We start from the raw sequence: 17,398 nt of genomic DNA on the forward strand, positions 1-17,398 counted from the left end.
CTGCTCTATGGCTCTATAATCAGTAATTCTTCGTCTATCCTGTGGCCCCTCATTCCCATGAGGACAAGTGTACTATCCCAGAATCTGGATGGCTATTTCTCTTCCTGCCCACTAAGCTTCCAGAAGCAATAGCCATGCCTGCCTTCTCACCAACCAAGAGAAGGCTTCCCTGCAGGGGAGAGGGAGCTGATGGTGGGGTAGCTGCCCGGCCCCAGCGCCACTGCCACTGCAGTGAGAGTGCACACGGAGCCATTAGGCTCCAGCAGTACCTCTGAGCTCCTCAGGGATCCCTCCCCCACAGTACACATCAAAGCTACACCATTTAAGAGGCTGGACCCATGACAGGGGCGCAGGTCACCAGCTGCAGGTGCAGCCACTTTCCCTTGATCTTTGTGGTCCTCACTCTTCTTGCGTATGGATGCCAAAACCAACCAGCACCTTTATGCCTGTCCTGGGGCTTTTTCTCATGCTTCCTCCTTGCCTGAGAGGCCTCCACCCACCTGCCCCAGGTCAGATATAGGCCTCAATCAGATTTGGGATTAGAAGAGAAATCCGAACCCTAAATAAACCCTTCTTCTCCAAAGACCTCCGTGGAGAATATCTTAAAGTGAGAGGGGAAAGTTGGGAACATCTATCAACCCCAAAAGGGGAAATAGAAAGAAATATGCTTGTTCTCACCTCCACAACTCCTCTTCTCTTCAACTCCTCTGCAGGCCACCCCTGCCCGCATCTCAACTCTCTTTTCCTTTGTCTGCCCTTTTCCCTTTGGCAGAGTCCCCTGCGTAATATCCTGTGTCCTCCTTGTACACTCATGAAGCCCCAGCGACCTCTCCATTCTGGACTCAGTAGGGTTTCTCCAGCCCTACTGCCTGCCCTCACAGATGAGCCAGGAGGAGGAGGGTCTATTTAAGCATCAACTGCAGTCTTCCTTCCGCGCTAATGTGCATATTCCTCCTAAGCCTGTCTCATAACATGTCTCTTCCACGTACAGTGTGTGGGGAGAGCTGTGTGGATTATCCATGTGGTCTTTTCATCCACTGTTCTCTAAGACTGCTGAGAGCCAGCACCTACTCTTCTCTTTCCTCCATGCACAGAACAATAGTGGTGGGTATTCATTGACCTAAGCAGACAGGCAAGGCAGAGCTAAAAGCTCTGCTTGAGGAGTCATTTATTGCTGCCTCGCTGGGTGATTGCGGGCAAATTGTTTCATTTCTCTGTGCCACAGAACTGGTTCTGTTCAGCCTCAATGTTCTACGACTGATCTACTATCTTGCCTTCCACACCCACACTCTCCCCTTGGATTCCTCTCTCTTTCTGCACTGTTTTTAGAAAAGATTTGCTCCCATTCCTTGACCTAGCAGTCAGCAAATTGTCATCCTTAGTGTAACTGAAGTCTATCCTGTAAGGTCCCCAATGGAGAAAGAACCCCAACATGGAAAGGAACAGCTAGATCACAAAGCATTCTGTCTCTCTTCAAAGTGGCTCCCCTAGTCTCTGCTGCCACTCACCACCCTGTTTTGCTTCCCCACCACTCATATCTTAGTGACTAGCACAGATGGGACAAAGGTGAACCATTTGAAATAAGAGTTTATTAAAGTCTTCGGGAAAACAAAAGCAAAATAGAACAGAGAGTAATATATGAGTCAATTATCTGAGGTGTAAATGCAGCCCCATCCATAAACTCATTGTGGATGGAAGGGATGATGCGGGATATAGCAGAACTGCCTCGCTATTAACAAGCAAAGCACATACACAGTATGTTTAAAGAGTTCTTTACTAAAGGACTTTTATTTCAGGCTTGAAAGTCCACACATAGCCCATGGGGCATGGGAGATTTGGAACTGGAATCTCCAGCCTCTGAACTTATCCCTTTAGATAATCTGCTGGTGTGGGACCATTGTCCTAGATTCTTAAGACTCATACTACAGTTACCCTCCCTTAGGTTGGAAAACACATTCTATTTAGGGCTTCTCCCTGCTTCTCTTCCTTTCTCCTTCTCAACAGCTTCTTGGTCCTTTTTAACTCTTTGCTGGCCTCCCAAAGCCTTACCTCTTTTGTGTTTGGTCTCCTGTAGGCCATACTTTGATCTGTATGTTCCTGCTACTTGGTGGGAATGAGTGAAGGAGCCCTTCAAATCTTAAAGTAAGAAAGAGGGTCAGAGTCCCCAAAGGTACTCTGGTTTCAGGTTAATGCATCTGAAATACAATCATACCTAAAAAAAATAGCATCCTACTAACTGACCTGCATTTATTTTACTAAAATAACATGTCTATTTCGATGATACCCAACCATCTTCCAAGATGGCCTTCAATGATCTCTGCTTCCTGGCATTCCCATACTCGTGTATTCTTCTCCTACACTGTATCAAGGAAGAGGGAGTGAACTGCCTGTGATCATGTGAGGAAGCCATCCTCCAGCCCCAGCCAAGCCTTCAGATGAGTGCAGCCGTGGCCAATAACTTGATTGAACCCAACATCACTCATCTAAGCTACTTCTGGATTTCTGACCTTCAGAAACTGTTTTAAACTGCTAAATGTATGAGTGATTTATTACACAGCAACAGGCACCTAACACATATTCTCAGCTTTGGATTTCATCACAAATGGCCCACCTCCTAGCACCATGGCCTCAATATTTGCCAGGCTGGCAAAACTATGTGGGCAAGTGACTTAGGGCAGTAAAAACCTGTCCAGCCACAAAAAGGTATGGCTCTACACTCAGTGTCACAGACCCTTCCATCCTAGCCCTAAGCCCAGACACAATCTGAGTACCCAGGACCAGGAACCCACATCTCAGTGTCTAACCCTCTAGAAGCCTAAAGAAAGTGAAATCAGAGGTAGATAGGTGCCCCCTTTCCTTCCTCTCTTAGGTCTACCTGCCAGAGTGCTTTTTGAGAACTCAGCTTTTCCCTAGGTAATTGTTTTTTTTTTTTTTTTTTTAAGTTCCCTAGGTAATTGTTAAAAAGAATATCCAGCATCTTCAGATAATACCCCCGACTTTTACATATGTGTAAGCTTACCTTGTGGCTTTACTAGGACAAATGCAGCAGAATATGACTCAATAGAAGCCTCATGTCATTAGAGAGAGTGTATAACCAAAGGCAAGGAGAATATCTTAGATAATATCAAATCTTAGCTGGTAGGAAGCTAATTGACAAATTCTGTGATGACAGAGCATCAGAGTCCTGAAGATCAGTGGCAATGTGGGGGAGATGGTGTTCAGACATACAAGACAGGGGAGAACTACACCTAGGTGGCCAACTATGCCTCACAGAGTAAGGAATCTTTGAAGTCCTCCCCAGCCCTCCAAGGCCAGCATGGTGATACCAGAGCCAAAGAGTTCTTTGTTGAAAAGAGGGAGGGTGAAATGGAGAAACAGAGATAGGAGAAGACTATGTACAGAGGCCACCAGGTGTAGCCAAATCTGATGGCTGGAAAGAGGGGACACCAGGGAAGGTGTACTATCTATCTATCTATCTATCTATCTATCTATCTATCTATCTGACAGAGAAAGAGAGAACTAGAGAGCACAAGCAGGAGGAATGGCAGAGGGAGAAGCAGGCTCCCTGCTGTGCAGGAAGCCTGAGGTGGGCCTGATCCCAGGACCCTGAGATCATGACCTGAGCCGAAGACAGACGTGTAACTGACTGAGCCACTTAGGCACCCGGGGGAAGGTGTTTTAATAGCTCTCTATTCTGCTATGCTCTCCCCAGCAATCTTGGCTATGGGCAGCCCCTGAACCTGGCATACAATAATGTCTGCTGTCACCCAAGAGAAACAGAACACTTACCAGGCCCAGATCTACTTGCAGTGTCCAACACCTTATTACTTAATGAAGACCATAGAGGGTTGTAACCAGGGGCCCAGATGAGCATTCAAGGACACCCTGCATTCATATGCCTGCTTTCTCTACCCAACAGTAAGAAGCAGGGTCACGTGACAGTGGCCAGAACTCTCAATACAGAACAGTAAATGGGACAAGACTATGCTCAGGGTAAACTTCACTCCCTCACCCTCTGGGTCAGGAAAACAGGAAAAAGGCTTAGGCACCTTCTCTTGGACCATCTGCCTCCACTGCCAACCTCAGCTCCTAGACCTATCTATCATGTGCTCTCTTCCTCCCTGGCCACATTTCTTGAAAACTCCAATATCTGGTCCATCCTCTTCCTCTCCACCTCATTCCATGCTCATCCTGAGTATGGACCAGGCATTGTGCTCAGTCCTGGGGATATTGAAACCAATAGAACAGACCCTCCCTCAAGGAGCTCACAGTCTTGTAAGAAAGATAGCCAAGTGGACAGGTGGTTATCATACATCAAGATAAGTGCTAATATGTGATAAGCACAGGAAACCTATCTAACCCTGACTCCAGGATGGCTTCCCAGAGGAGAAGACACACGAGGAGAGAAGTAATAATAATGGATGGCATCCATGGCTTGATGCCAGACATTTACTTCTCAACTCATGTACTCCTCTCAAGAATCCTATGACATAATGTTATCCAGGTAAGGATACTATTTTATCAAGAATCTCCATAGATTTATTATAATGTATTGGCCTAAGCAATTATAGAGACTGAGGAGTCTCATGAACTGCTGGCTGCAAGCTAGAAACCCGGAATGTCAAAGGTGTGATTGTAGTCCAAATCCGAAAGCCTGAGAACTAGGGGAGCTAATGGTGTAAATCTCAGTCCAAGGGCAGAAGATCAGTGTTCTAATCCTTCCTTCCTCTGCTTTTTGTTCTATTCAGGCCCTTAATGGATTGGATGATGCTCACCCATAGTGGGAGGCCCATCTTCTTTACTCAGTCTACCAACTGAAATGCTAATCTCTTTTGGAAACACTCTCATGTACACACCAAGAAATAATACTTAACTAGCTATCTGGGCATCCCTTGATCTGGTCAAGTTGACACGTAAAATCAACCATCACAAAAACTAAGAAAAACAGAGTTCTTTAGTAATTTGCCAAAGGTCACATATCAAAGACAAAGCCAGGATTTGAACCCAGATTGGTTTTAGAGGAGCCTGACCACCTAACTCAGAGTTTCTCAACCTTGGCATTATTGACATTTTGGGCTACATAGTTGTTTGCCGTGGGAAGTGCTGTCTCATGCATTGTAGAATGCTTAGCAGCCTCTTTGGCCTCTACCCACTAGATGCCTGTAGTATCCCCACAGCTGTGAAAACCAAACATTTCTAGATATTTTCAAGTATCCCCTGGGGAGCAGAATTGATCCTAGTTGAAAACCACTGACCCAACTATTTTGCTACTATTCTGCCTAAGTAAGAGGTTTATTGAGTATTTACCAAATGTCAGGCACTCTCCAAAAAAGTTTTTATTATTAGCTCATTTAACCCTCACAACTCCCCTATGGGGTGAAGACACCCCATTGTCTTCATCTTTCTTCTATAGGTGAGGACCTTTAGAGTCACAAAGAAACTGCATAAGCTGGCCATGGTCACAAAGCTTCTAAGAGACAGTGCCTGGATTTGAACCTGGTGAATGTGACTTAGGACCCTGATCCTTTAGCCACTGCGCTGTTCTCTGGTGCTTGAAAAACAGGATTGGCCAAGGGGTCACATGTGCAAACGCAAGGGAATGTTTAGAAATAGTAAGATCACCAGTAAGGCTGGAGCTCATATGAGAGGAAGGAACTGCATGGCATAAGGCAAGCAGAGCCCAGTTATGAATAAAGAATGTGCCATGTTAGTCAAGTAGTTTGGGCTTCATCTTGTGGATTAGAGGGTGCATTCACTGAAAGGTTTTAAGCTGGGGAGGAGCATGATCACTTGATGCTGCAGACAGATTGCTGACAGAGTAGGCAAGGTAGAGCAGATGGTCAACACTAGTGACTGACACTCCTTTGTGGTTGATTTAGACTCTGCCCAAATATCCTTAACCTATGGACACCAAAGCCCTAAAGTGCATACCTGAGATGACTTGTGGAGAGCGGAGCTTGCAGGACAGACCCAACTCTTGCTACAGGCACTCTTGTCTCCTAAATCTCTGTCCACGGTGCTAGTGTCCATTAGGGATGGAAGTCGAGAATCTCAGCCCAGCTGCCTCAGGCCTCCTCAGCCCACTCTGCACTCTACTTCTTTCCTGTAACTCTCTCCTTACCTGATGCGGGGCATAAAAGCCCCACTGCATCCCAGCCCAGGGCAAGGTATCCAAAGTCAGGAAAACTGCTCTCCCTTCCCATTTCAGCCCAGGATCTCTCATGGCTGTTCGGATTCCAAGAGACAGCAAACTCCTCTCCAAATGCTGGGGTCTAATGAAGGCTACAGGAAAACTGCCCTGGTCTGGAAAGCCAGCACTATTTCTCGTAGGCCCTTCCCAATGCATGACAGCAGGTGGCAGCATCAACAGGAATTTCAAAATTTAAAACTAAAACTAAAAATCCAAACCGAAAGTGTTCTCTTGCACTCACACCATGTACTCCCTCTGCTTTCTCTCCAGCCCATTCACAACTTTGGAGACCATCTCCTCTCTGCTTCTGCCCTTTGCCTCTCCTCTGTTAGAAACAGAATTCAGTGGACCCAGAAGCAGGTACAGAAGGTCTAAGTGAGAATGGGAGATGTGGGGGAGGCAGGGTGTTGAGACAGCAGGATATCAACTTGTCTTTAGACAGAAGCCCCTGCAAAGTTGAAAGGATCTGTGCCTGGCCTGAGCTTGTATCGAAGGACAGAAAGTTCTTCTTCATTTATCACATGGATTAAACATGCCCCCAGAGTCAGGGTCAAGCATCATCTTCAGGATCCATGGCCTCCCCCCTCTAATCTATGGGGCTTAGAAAGAGCCACCTGGTCACCATTATCACTCAAAACACATTTTTTAAAATAATTTTTAAAGTGATTTAATAACATTACAGAAATTCCACTAAACAGAGAAACATTTTTAAAAAGATTTTATTTATGTATTCATGAGAGACAGAGACATATGCAGAGAGAGAAGCAGGCTCCCTGCAGAGAGCCTGATGCCAGACTTGATCCCAGGACTCTGGGAACAGACCTGAGCCAAAGGCAGCTGCTCAACCACTGAGCCACCCAGGTGCCCCTAGAGAAACATTTTTTAAATCATCCACATCTCTCTACTCTAAGATGGCCACAGTACTTTTAGATTGTTCTCATTGATGTTTTCTATTTTTGTGAACATGGTATACTTATAATTTCATAGCTTGCCTTCTTTCCCTCCTTCATCCAGTCCTCTTACCTGTCAGGGGCCTACACATAGTACAGATGTGGCTTTTGCTCTTTAGGGGCTAACATTTGGCCAAGGGAAAGGGGGACAAAGGAGCTGATTGAAGGGCTAGAAATAACCAATTGTCCCAGTTTGCATGGGGCTGAACCAGTTTTCATTTTGAAAGTCTTGTGTCCCAGGAAACAGCTCAGTCCCAGACCAACCGGGACGATTTCTGATAGGTCACCCTGTTAGAGACGAGTCCCTCAAATTAAGCCAGTTCAGAATTCCATTTTAATTTAATCGATACATTGGCCTTGTAGCTATACCTCTTTGCCTTTCTCTTTAAAAAAGTATTGTATTGTGTTATATCATATTGTATTCAGCGTATTATAATTATTGTGTATTATTTCTAGTGACTGCTTTAAGGCAGCTCTTCTCAAACTTTATCCCCTTACAAATTGAGAACCGGAAAGAGCTTCTGTTTATGTAGGTTATATCTATTCATAGTCACTGTATTAGAAAGTAAAATGGTGAACTTTTTAAAGCACAAGGATACACAAACACATGTCAGGGGATGACGTTGCCACATCTCTGCTACAGCATCCATGGTACTTTTTTTTTTTTAAGATTTTATTTATTTATTTCAGAGAGAGAAAGAGAAAGGACAAGCATGAGCAGGGGGAGGGGCAGAGGGAGAGGGAGAGGGGAAAGCAGACTTCCTGTTGAGCAGGGTGCCCCATGCACGGCCCCATCCCAGGACTGTGGGATCCTGACCTGAGCAGAAGGCAGACACTTAACCAACTGATCCACCCAGGCGCCCCTACCTGGTACTTTCACGAAAGAAACAAAGAAAAGCAAATAATATTTTAGTATCATCGTGAAAATAATTTTGACCTCACAACCTGCCCCTCCCCCAAAAGGATCTCAGGAACGCGCACGGGGCTTGCCAGATTACAGGTAGACAGTCACGGCCCCACAGAGAACTGCTGCTCCACGTCCTCAGCTTTCCATCTCCTTAGAGTTAGTATTGCATGAAGAACCCCAGAACTATCGGAGTCCACCCCTAGCCACTATGCTGTGGTTTTCATGTATGTTACATATGCATATGTTATAAACCCCATGATACAATGTTACAGTATTTGCTTTGAACAAGTTTGCCTTTTTTATTTAAAAGGAAAAAACAGGTTTTCTATTTAGCTACAAACTTACCATTTGTCTTTCCAGCACTCGGCAGCTCAATCTTCCACCTGGATTCCTTCCTTTCCAGCCCCTGACACTTCATTAGCATTTCTCATCCTGCAGGTCTGCTGATGGCAAATTCTCCTTTTTTCCCTTTTAAAAGATTTTCTTTATTTATTCATGAGAGACACAGAGAGAAGCAGACACAGGCAGGGGGAGAAGCCAGCTCCCCACAAGGAGCCTGATGTGGGACTCGATCCCGCGACTCCGGGATCACACTCTGAGCGGAAGGCAGATGCTCAACCACTGAGCCACCCAGGCGTCCCCTCTGAGTTTTATCTGAGAATACTTTTATTGTATCTTCATTCTGGAAGAATATTTTCACTGGAAAAGCAATTCTGAATTGACGATTTTGTTTCTTCCAGAATTTAAGATGTTGTTTCACTGTCTTCCAGTCTACATTGGTTTTGGTGAGAAAATAGTGACATCAAAAATGTTTTTGTATGCAGTGGGTCCTTTTTGCCTGGGTGCTTTCAAGATATTCTCTTTACCTTTGACTTGTAGTTTGACTATGATCTGCCTGGATGCACTTTCATTGCTGTTGGGGTTTTTTTTGTTTTGTTTTGTTTTTTTGGTTGTTTTTTTTTTTTTTTTGGTTTTTTTTTTTTTTTTTTAATTTTCTGTTCTGCTTCGAGTTTACTAAGCTTCTTGAATCTAAAAATGTTTGTTTTTCATAAAGGTTGGGAAATTTCCAGCATATTTCTTTGAATATTTTTTCAGCCTCATACTCTCTCTCCTCTCCCTCTGGGATTCAAGAACACATATATTAGAGGGTTTGGGGGTTTTTTGTTGTTGTTATTGTTTTAAAATTGTCCCACAGATCCCTGAGTTTCTGCTCATTTTTAAAATTTTTTCTTCTGATCTTTAGACTGCATCATTTCTGTTTATGTGTCTGCAAGGTCATTGACCTTTCTGCTAGTTCCATGCTTCTGTTGAGCCCCTCCAGTGATTTTTTTTTTTAATTTCATGTAGGATTGAATCTTTGAATTCTAAAATTTATATTTGGTTCTTTTTTTAAGTTTCTATTTTTCTGCTTATGTTTCCTATCTTTTTTCTTTAACATGAGCATATTCTTCTTTGTATATTTGTGTGCCAAAATCCTTGTGTACAGATTCCAACATCTGGGTCATCGTGGAGGACATCTCTGTTTTCTTTTCTCTTAGGTGTGTTTGTATTTTCCTGCTTCTCCATATCTGAAACAATTTTAGACTGTACCCTGGACATGATGAGGATACATTAAAAAGACTGTGGATTCTGTGATGTTCCTCCAGAGAGCATTGATTTTTTTTTTCAAGGAGGCAGTTAGCTTGGCTTCCCTCAAACTGCACACTATCTTAAGAGAGCAGTTCACTTTTCTTTTAAAGACACATTTATTCAGCGTCATGATCAGACTATTACATTTAGCAATCAACAGCATGGGTGCAAAAAAGCAAAAAATCTACATTAAAACCCTTTGTTGGAATGTTTTACACTTTCCACAGAACAGAAACTAAAATAACCTGTTATACAACTAGTCACAAATCCGGTCCTCGAGATTTTTGCCCATACACATAAGTATTGTCTAAAACATGTCTTCTTTGTAGCAGCTAGGCCCTCCCACAATGTGCTTGGCTGAGTTCACAGATCTGTTGTAACCTGTAGCTTCCCTGTCACTTCTCTGGTTCTCGTTTCCTGCTAAGCTTTGTTTCCTGGCAGTAATGTAAACCTTCTGCCACTGCCATAGCTGCTGCTGTTGGGATTGCCTTAGCCACCTTGGTTTCGTGGTTTGGCGAAGTACTGGCCTCCACCACCATAGGGGCCAGAGCTTCTGCCTCCAACAACCCTTTCATGGGTCCAAAATTTGAAGATTGATTGTTGTCATTGCAAAAATCATTATAGCTTCTGCCTTCTCCAAAATTGCCTCCGTCATTACCAACTCCATTCTAGCCATCCCCACTGCCACCATATCCACCACCACCCTGACTGCCACCCAAGCCACCTTACCCACTGAAGTTCCCCCCCTGACCAAAGTTGTCATTTCCACCAAAGCCACCTTCACAATCACCACCAAAATTTCCAGAACCACTTCGACCTCTTTGGCTGGATGAAGCACTAGCCATCTCTTGCATAGATAGGGCTTTCCCTGCTTCACAGTCATGGCCATTCACAGTATGAGATTTTTGAATGACAATCTTGTCCACAGAGTTACGGTCATCAACTATTACAGAAGTGAAACCTCTTTTCTTGCCACTGCCTCAGTCAGTCTTGATCTCAATCACTTCAATGTTCCCATACTGTTCAAAATAATCTCCTAGATGATGTTCTTCAGTGTCTTCTTTCATGCCACCAACAAAAATCTTTTTCACAGTTAAGTGGGCGCCAGGGCTTTGAGAATCTTCTCTTGGGACAGCCCCCTGTGGTTGCACAACTCTTCCATCCACCTTGCGTGGCCTTGCATTCATGGCTGAATCCACCTCCTCCATGGTGGCATATGTGACAAACCCAAAGCTTCTGGAGCACTTGGTGTTTGGATCTTTCATGACCACACAATCCGTGAGCGTTCCCCATTGCTCAAAATGGCTCCTCAGGCTTTCATCGGTTGTTTCAAAGCTCAAACCTCTGATGAAGAGATTCCACAACTGCTCAGGCTCTTTGGAAGACTCTGACTTAGACATGATGGCAGTGGGAGGGGAGACTTTAACGATGCTTACTCGGCGGCGTCCAGGGGGAGAAAGGAGTAATCTAACAAACATATCTCCAGTAGTTCACATTTAAGTTGAATTTTTTCATTCTTAGCTCGACTGCCTGGAGTCAGATCCATGCAGTCATCATTTAGGGGAACAAGGGTAGAAATCCATGAGACACTCAAATAGCTGACAACCTGGTTATAAGCCAGACATCACACAATGTGATGTGTGTGGAGGTGGTTAGCCCCACAGCCGATTTCAGCACCTGTGCCCCCAAAGAGATCAAGGAAAGTAAAAATGTCTCATAATGATAATATTAAGAAAAGAGTGCTAGCTCTCCCTCAGTCATGCTCCTCTCCACAAGGCTCCAGAGTCCAAGTCATCAACTCCTGGCATTCTTCCTATGTCCCCACTCCCAAATGTAGACAAGGGTATCATCCCATGCAGTGCCAGCCCTGAAGAGTCCCTCTGTCTGTGTTGATGCCATAATTGCTTGGGTAGCCACTTCTGCTTTTCTTCATGCTACTTGTATCTCTCAACAGTCACTTGTATCTCTCTGCCAGCCAGAGGGGAGGCCCCAGGGCAGGAGAGGAGGTTCTGAATGCAGGATGGAGGCACAGCTACCCAGCCTCAGCCCCACATGAGCCTGCAGCAATCAGGCTCCTTTTCTAATCCCAACTCCCTGGAGACTTTGTCCCCTGACCCCAACACTCTTTGCAACCCCACCACCTATGTGAGACAAAGGCAGGCCTTCAAATTCAAAGTATTAGATTCTTCAAAACAGGGACCACATCCAGGTTCCAGACAGCTTAAGACACCAGCTGCAGTATGGTCACTGACTCTTCCGACTCTCACCTCCCTGCGCCTTTCCACCCAGCCTCCATTCATCACTTGAACTCTCCACTAGGGGAGATTATCCTGGTTCACCCAGAACTTGCCCAGTTTTAAAACTGAAAAGCCAACATCCCAGGCAAGCCCTCAGTCCCAGGCAAGTCAGAACAGTTGGTCACCCAATGTGCTCTGGAGTTTTCTTTTAAGGTCTTTCTCCTCCTGTCCTCCAGAACATCTCTAAGAAAATCTCAGATGAGCTAACCTTGGGACCCCAGTAAGTGCCCCTCTGAGAATGGAGTCAATGCCTAGGAGCAGAGTACAATCCTGCCCATCACAGACTGTTAATGAAAGTAGAGAATGATGCTCTGAAGGGAAGTTAGGGATGGACTCCCAGCTCTGATTGGAGCCTTATCAGGTTTCTTCTCAGGAGATGGGTCATGGACTGGGACTGTTCACCCCTGTGGATGTGTCTCTGGCTCCCAGATGTTCCATGTGACCCTAAGAGTTACTATATAAGAGATCAAGTTTCAGGACTCCCCGGAGAGGGAAGAAATCCTGGCCAGAGAGGCCTACTCCTCAAAATATGGATAAGGGAGATTATTCCTAGGTGTGGTAGGTGTTGGGATATGGAAGACTAGTAGACCTGATACCAGGACTGCATCTGGGAAATTGTGTCTGTTTTGGCCATCACTCTCCTGCCATCCCCTCAAAACCGTGAACCATAGCTGTCCTGAACCTTTTCAGCCTGGAAAAACCAAAGTCCCAGAACATACCCTGTTTGAGTCTATAACTTGCTACATTTGTGAGGAACCACATTGCAGGATGCAAAATGGAAGAAACAACAGATTCTTCTATGAAAGGGGTGAGTGTGTGTGTGTGTGTGTGTGTGTGTGTGTGTGTGTCTATAATGTAGGACCAAATGGAATGTAAGAATTTCCAAACATTCCACATATCTAGAACACCTGGCACATAGTAACATTCAAGAAATATTGGTTGAATTAATGAATGTGTCTACATGTGAATCTCTTGGTTCTGCTTAGGCTTGGGAGAAAGAGGAATTGGAACAGATAGTTTCCCACCCATATGTGGAATTCCCTTTATAATAATCCAACTTCCAAATGAATTATTTCATTGAGTGATCTGTGGGGGGAAGGTATCAGCTTCAATCCCCACTCTCTGATGATGAATTGTTTTTGACAGGGCAGTCTATACTGCTGTCAAGAGGCAAGGTGAAGCACAACACTACTTCACTCTATTGGTTTTCCTCACTCCAAACACACTGAAAATCTCTTGCACAATGTTTTTCCCCCGCTTTGAGGACTCCACCCTGCCTCTTTTCCAGTCTCCTTGGCAGGGTAGAAGCAGGAGGGTTCTTTGGAGGAACCAGCCTCATTCTTATGATGAATTCTTAGGGGCTAGTAGACAGACCTCAGAACTTTAGGATAAACCCATCCCCTCCCACCGTTTAGACCTGAGTACATTAAGATGACATTTTTTTAAGTATTAAAGTAGAGCGGAGGCTCAGATTTTGGTGGAGAGGAAGGGAGCAGAGATATTTTGGTGAGCATGCATCACACATGTGATGCCAATGTCATGTTGCTCGTGAAAGCATGCTAGCTGATACTGTGGGCACAGAGCTGCCAGAAAGTGCTCCAGGTAACCAGGGCTCAGACTGGGGAGCAACTACAGTGACAAGTGATAATGAGTGGGGCTGGGGAGAGAGAGAGGTCTCATGCAGCAGAATCACCATATTGAAGTAGTTGCAAAGCACCTTGCACAAGGATGACAAGATAGCCTATTGTCCAAATCAAGACTCTTTTAAAAGAGAAGGAGGCCACTAGTAATAATTACACCAGGACAACCAGTGTGAACTGAGACTGTTCCAACCAAACTGAGACATATACTCTCCCAATAGGTGACCCTAAAGAGTGTTCTGGAAGATCGGATATAGTTAGTCTACCAAAGCTACAGAGAGAGTTAATAGCCTCATTGGTACAGCACTAACAATCCTACTAGGTCTATCAGACTCAAAGAGGGGCATGATGACTATGATGGGGAAATAGAAGCACTCCTGCCTCTGAGAATGTCTTTGAAGAAAGTGAATTGGGGTGGGTGAAAATAAATGCCAAAGTGGCCAGTATTGTTAGGGCTGATAGTGGTTAGATGGATGTATGATGAAGGAGTGGCTATAGTGAAGTATGATCAAAACAATATGACAAAGAACATCGGAGACAAAGAACACAATACCCAGCCCCTAAATCTTATGATCCAATGGCTGGTTCAGTACTGGTCTTCTTCCCAAAGCAGATGCCTGGGGGCTCCTGTCCTGGTCCCTCTCATTCTTGGGCAGTTCCCGCAGGTCCTAAGTTTTTACCTACAGGGGGCAGTGGAAGGCTTCCTCTTCTGGGGCTCCATTTGCTCCTCCCTCTGCTGCAATTGGCACTAAGTGGCCCAACCTAGACTTCTAAGGGTCTTCATGCTTCCCTCCCTTGGGCCCCATGAAGATCAGTCAGCCACTTTACATGCTCTAACATCCAATAAGAAGGCAGGACCTCAGACAGCAGCTGTATCTCAAGATTTCCAATTCAAGGCAAGGTGGAACAGTGCAGGCCAGGAACTGAGGAGGAGTCCATGGAAGTGGATTCTACTTGCCTTCACCAGAAGAGTCTTCCTCTCTCTGCTATGAGGTAGTGTCCTGGGGCCTCCCTATGGCCATTGCTCCACTTCCCAGAACACCTGGTCTGGAAAGAAAGGGTACAGATAGAGTCTGGGGAGTGATTAATAGAGAAACAGGAGCATAAAGAAATAGAAATAGAGTCTTAGAAATAGAGCAGTTTTAAAACATGAACAGCTGGCAAGCCTCCACTGAACTTTCCTTCAGCTTCTCCTTCAAGTTAAGTCTGGGTGTTAGTGGGTAAGAGGTCTTCTTGATCTCAGAGACATCCAACCTCAACTGGAGTAAAAAAAACTCTCTCCAATATTTTAGCTATCCCTAAGCCTGATGGCAAGTGCTGTCTACTCTAGAGATTTTTTTTTAAAGGCCATACTGAGAATTACTATATTTCCAGTGACTTTCTGCCACTTCCTGCTCCCAGAGCCCTCCCCGGCCACAGCCCCATTGCCTTCTTGGGGCAAACCCTCTCACCTGCCCTGGAGTAGATGGAACTGTCTCTCAATTGTAGGTGAAAATCAGAATGGGCTTCATATTCCATTTGTTGACTTTCTCTTTTGTACCTTTTAAGCTTCTCAGGCTTTTTTCCCTCCAAATACCCTAAAATGAAATTCTGGTGCTTGGTTTTAAAAAGCAAGCCCCACAAATGCTCACAAAATAAACCTCAGCAGGATAAGAACATATTCCCTCTTATCCTAGAGTTGCAGAAAATTAGACACGATTCTGCTTCATAGAGTTGATTCTGATAAAGTGGTAAATCAAGAACATTCAGTCCCACTGGTGTGAAAATATGTAATCCTGTTCCATGTTATATTTATATCATCTTTGGAAGTGTAATTTGCACAAAGGAATTTTTTAAGACATGCAAACATCAGAGGAGAATGCTGTATGACCAATACAATGCAATCTGTAAACCTTAAAAGTCTGCAACTCTGGCTGGCCATCAATAACTTATTAGTCTGAAAACAATATTTTATTTATTTGTTTGTTTGTTTTAAAGAGAGAGGAGAGAGAGAGAGAGAGAGAGAGAGAGAGAGAGAGAGAGAGAATGTGCAAAAGTAGGGGGAGGGGCAAAGGGAGAAGGAGTAAAAGAATCCTAAGCAGGATCCATGCCCTGTTCAGAGTCAGAGGCAGGCCTCAATCTCATGACCCTAAGATCATGACCTGAGCTGAAACCAAGAGTCAGACACTTCACTGACTGAGCCATCCAGGCACCCCCTGAAAACAATTATTTAAATTAACTTCCTCAATTTCAAAAAGGCATAAAGATTTATGAGATTGTTGTTTGTTTGTTACAACAGAAGAATACCTTTGGGACTATCTTGTCCTTTCAAGCATAAAGGTAAAATCTCATGACTCTATTTGTTTTTTTCAAAGAGTTTAAGAGTCTATGATAATTTCAAATGACAGGAGGAATCCTCGCCCTGTGATCTACCAGGAAAACTATGAATTAGCCTTGTGGGAAGAGGCAGAAAGAGAAAAGGGAAGTAGCACAACCCTGGGTTTGATTAACTTGAGGGGATTTGGAATGTGTGGCCCATAACAGCCCTACCCTGGGGGTAACCGAAGGAAGACAAATGCCCTGACCATGATATTTGGAGTCACCATCTCCACTGCATCCCTATCACTTGAGAGATTAAAAAAAAAAAAAAAAAGTCTCAGGTTCAGGGGGAAGCTGCCTTCTCAAGCTAGAGACTCTGCAGGAAGACAGGGTGACATGAGGCTTAGAGGAGAGGAAGCTGTTGGAGCTCAAGTCTGGACCAGGGAGGAGGATGCAAGCAAGTGCACAAGGACCTGAAGAAGGGGGAGGGGTAGCAATAAGGGAAGAAGTAATGAGGAAGAGAACGTATGACAAGAACCTGAGCAGTGTGCATGGGCCCAGAATAGAGATTACTTCTGGAATGGGGGTGAGAGGGAGTGCCTACTGAGCTCTCCCTTGGACTAAGGATGGAGGAAGGATTCTCTAGGACAGTGTAGAATCCAGAGGGCTGCCTCTTGAGGAGGAATCTGGTCATTTGGGATGACCCACAGAGAGCCTGGAAGGAGCTGCTTATTGCCATTACAGGATTACACAATATTACAGAAGTAAACTGGTTTCAGTATGTTTTGTACCTTTAGATTTTTCTCACTCTTGTTATTAGATAGCTGTGTGACAACCCTGTGTGTGTTGCCACCTGTGTGGGGTAGGGGAGGTATCCTGCAGAAGAAGGGAAAGCGGGAAAGGTCAGGTCCCAAAAAGCAGTAGCAGAAAAGTACTCAGTATCACTGAGCAAAGTGATAGTGGGGCTGGAAGGAGGAGGATTTGAGGATTAGTATGGGAGGGACAGAGAGGAAGCCAACTAAGAGATTTTCTACCCATGTGTTTCGTGGTTATGTACATATGCTAGGCACCATGTTAGCCATCAGTGATGGTGAGCCAAGTTAGCCACAGTCCCTGCCTTGATGGAGCGTGCTAGCTGGCCTAGAGCACTGTTTGGGAGCACCCCAAAGAGCTTCTTGAAAGAAGAGAGGACCAAGAGCAGTGGAGAGGGTAAGGAGCCATTCTCAGCCTATGGCAGCCTCTGTGTTTAGCAGAATGCGGAGAGAAAGCGTAGGTAGAACCGTTCGACAAAGCCATCACGTGTTAGAACTCTGAGCCCCAGAGATGTGCAAAACTTCTAGAAGGAGCTGGAGTCCACAACAGGATGTGACCTTGCACTAATCAATGCTGCATATTCACCCCACATCTACCAGCTTCCCCTCATCCCCTCCCCTCTCAGATCACAGCCATCAGAGACTGCTCTGAGTCTTCTATGGGCCACAGGGCTC

Source organism: Canis lupus, chromosome 25, assembly GCF_048164855.1.
Source record: "Canis lupus baileyi chromosome 25, mCanLup2.hap1, whole genome shotgun sequence".
In the NCBI taxonomy this organism is placed as follows: Eukaryota; Metazoa; Chordata; class Mammalia; order Carnivora; family Canidae; genus Canis; species Canis lupus.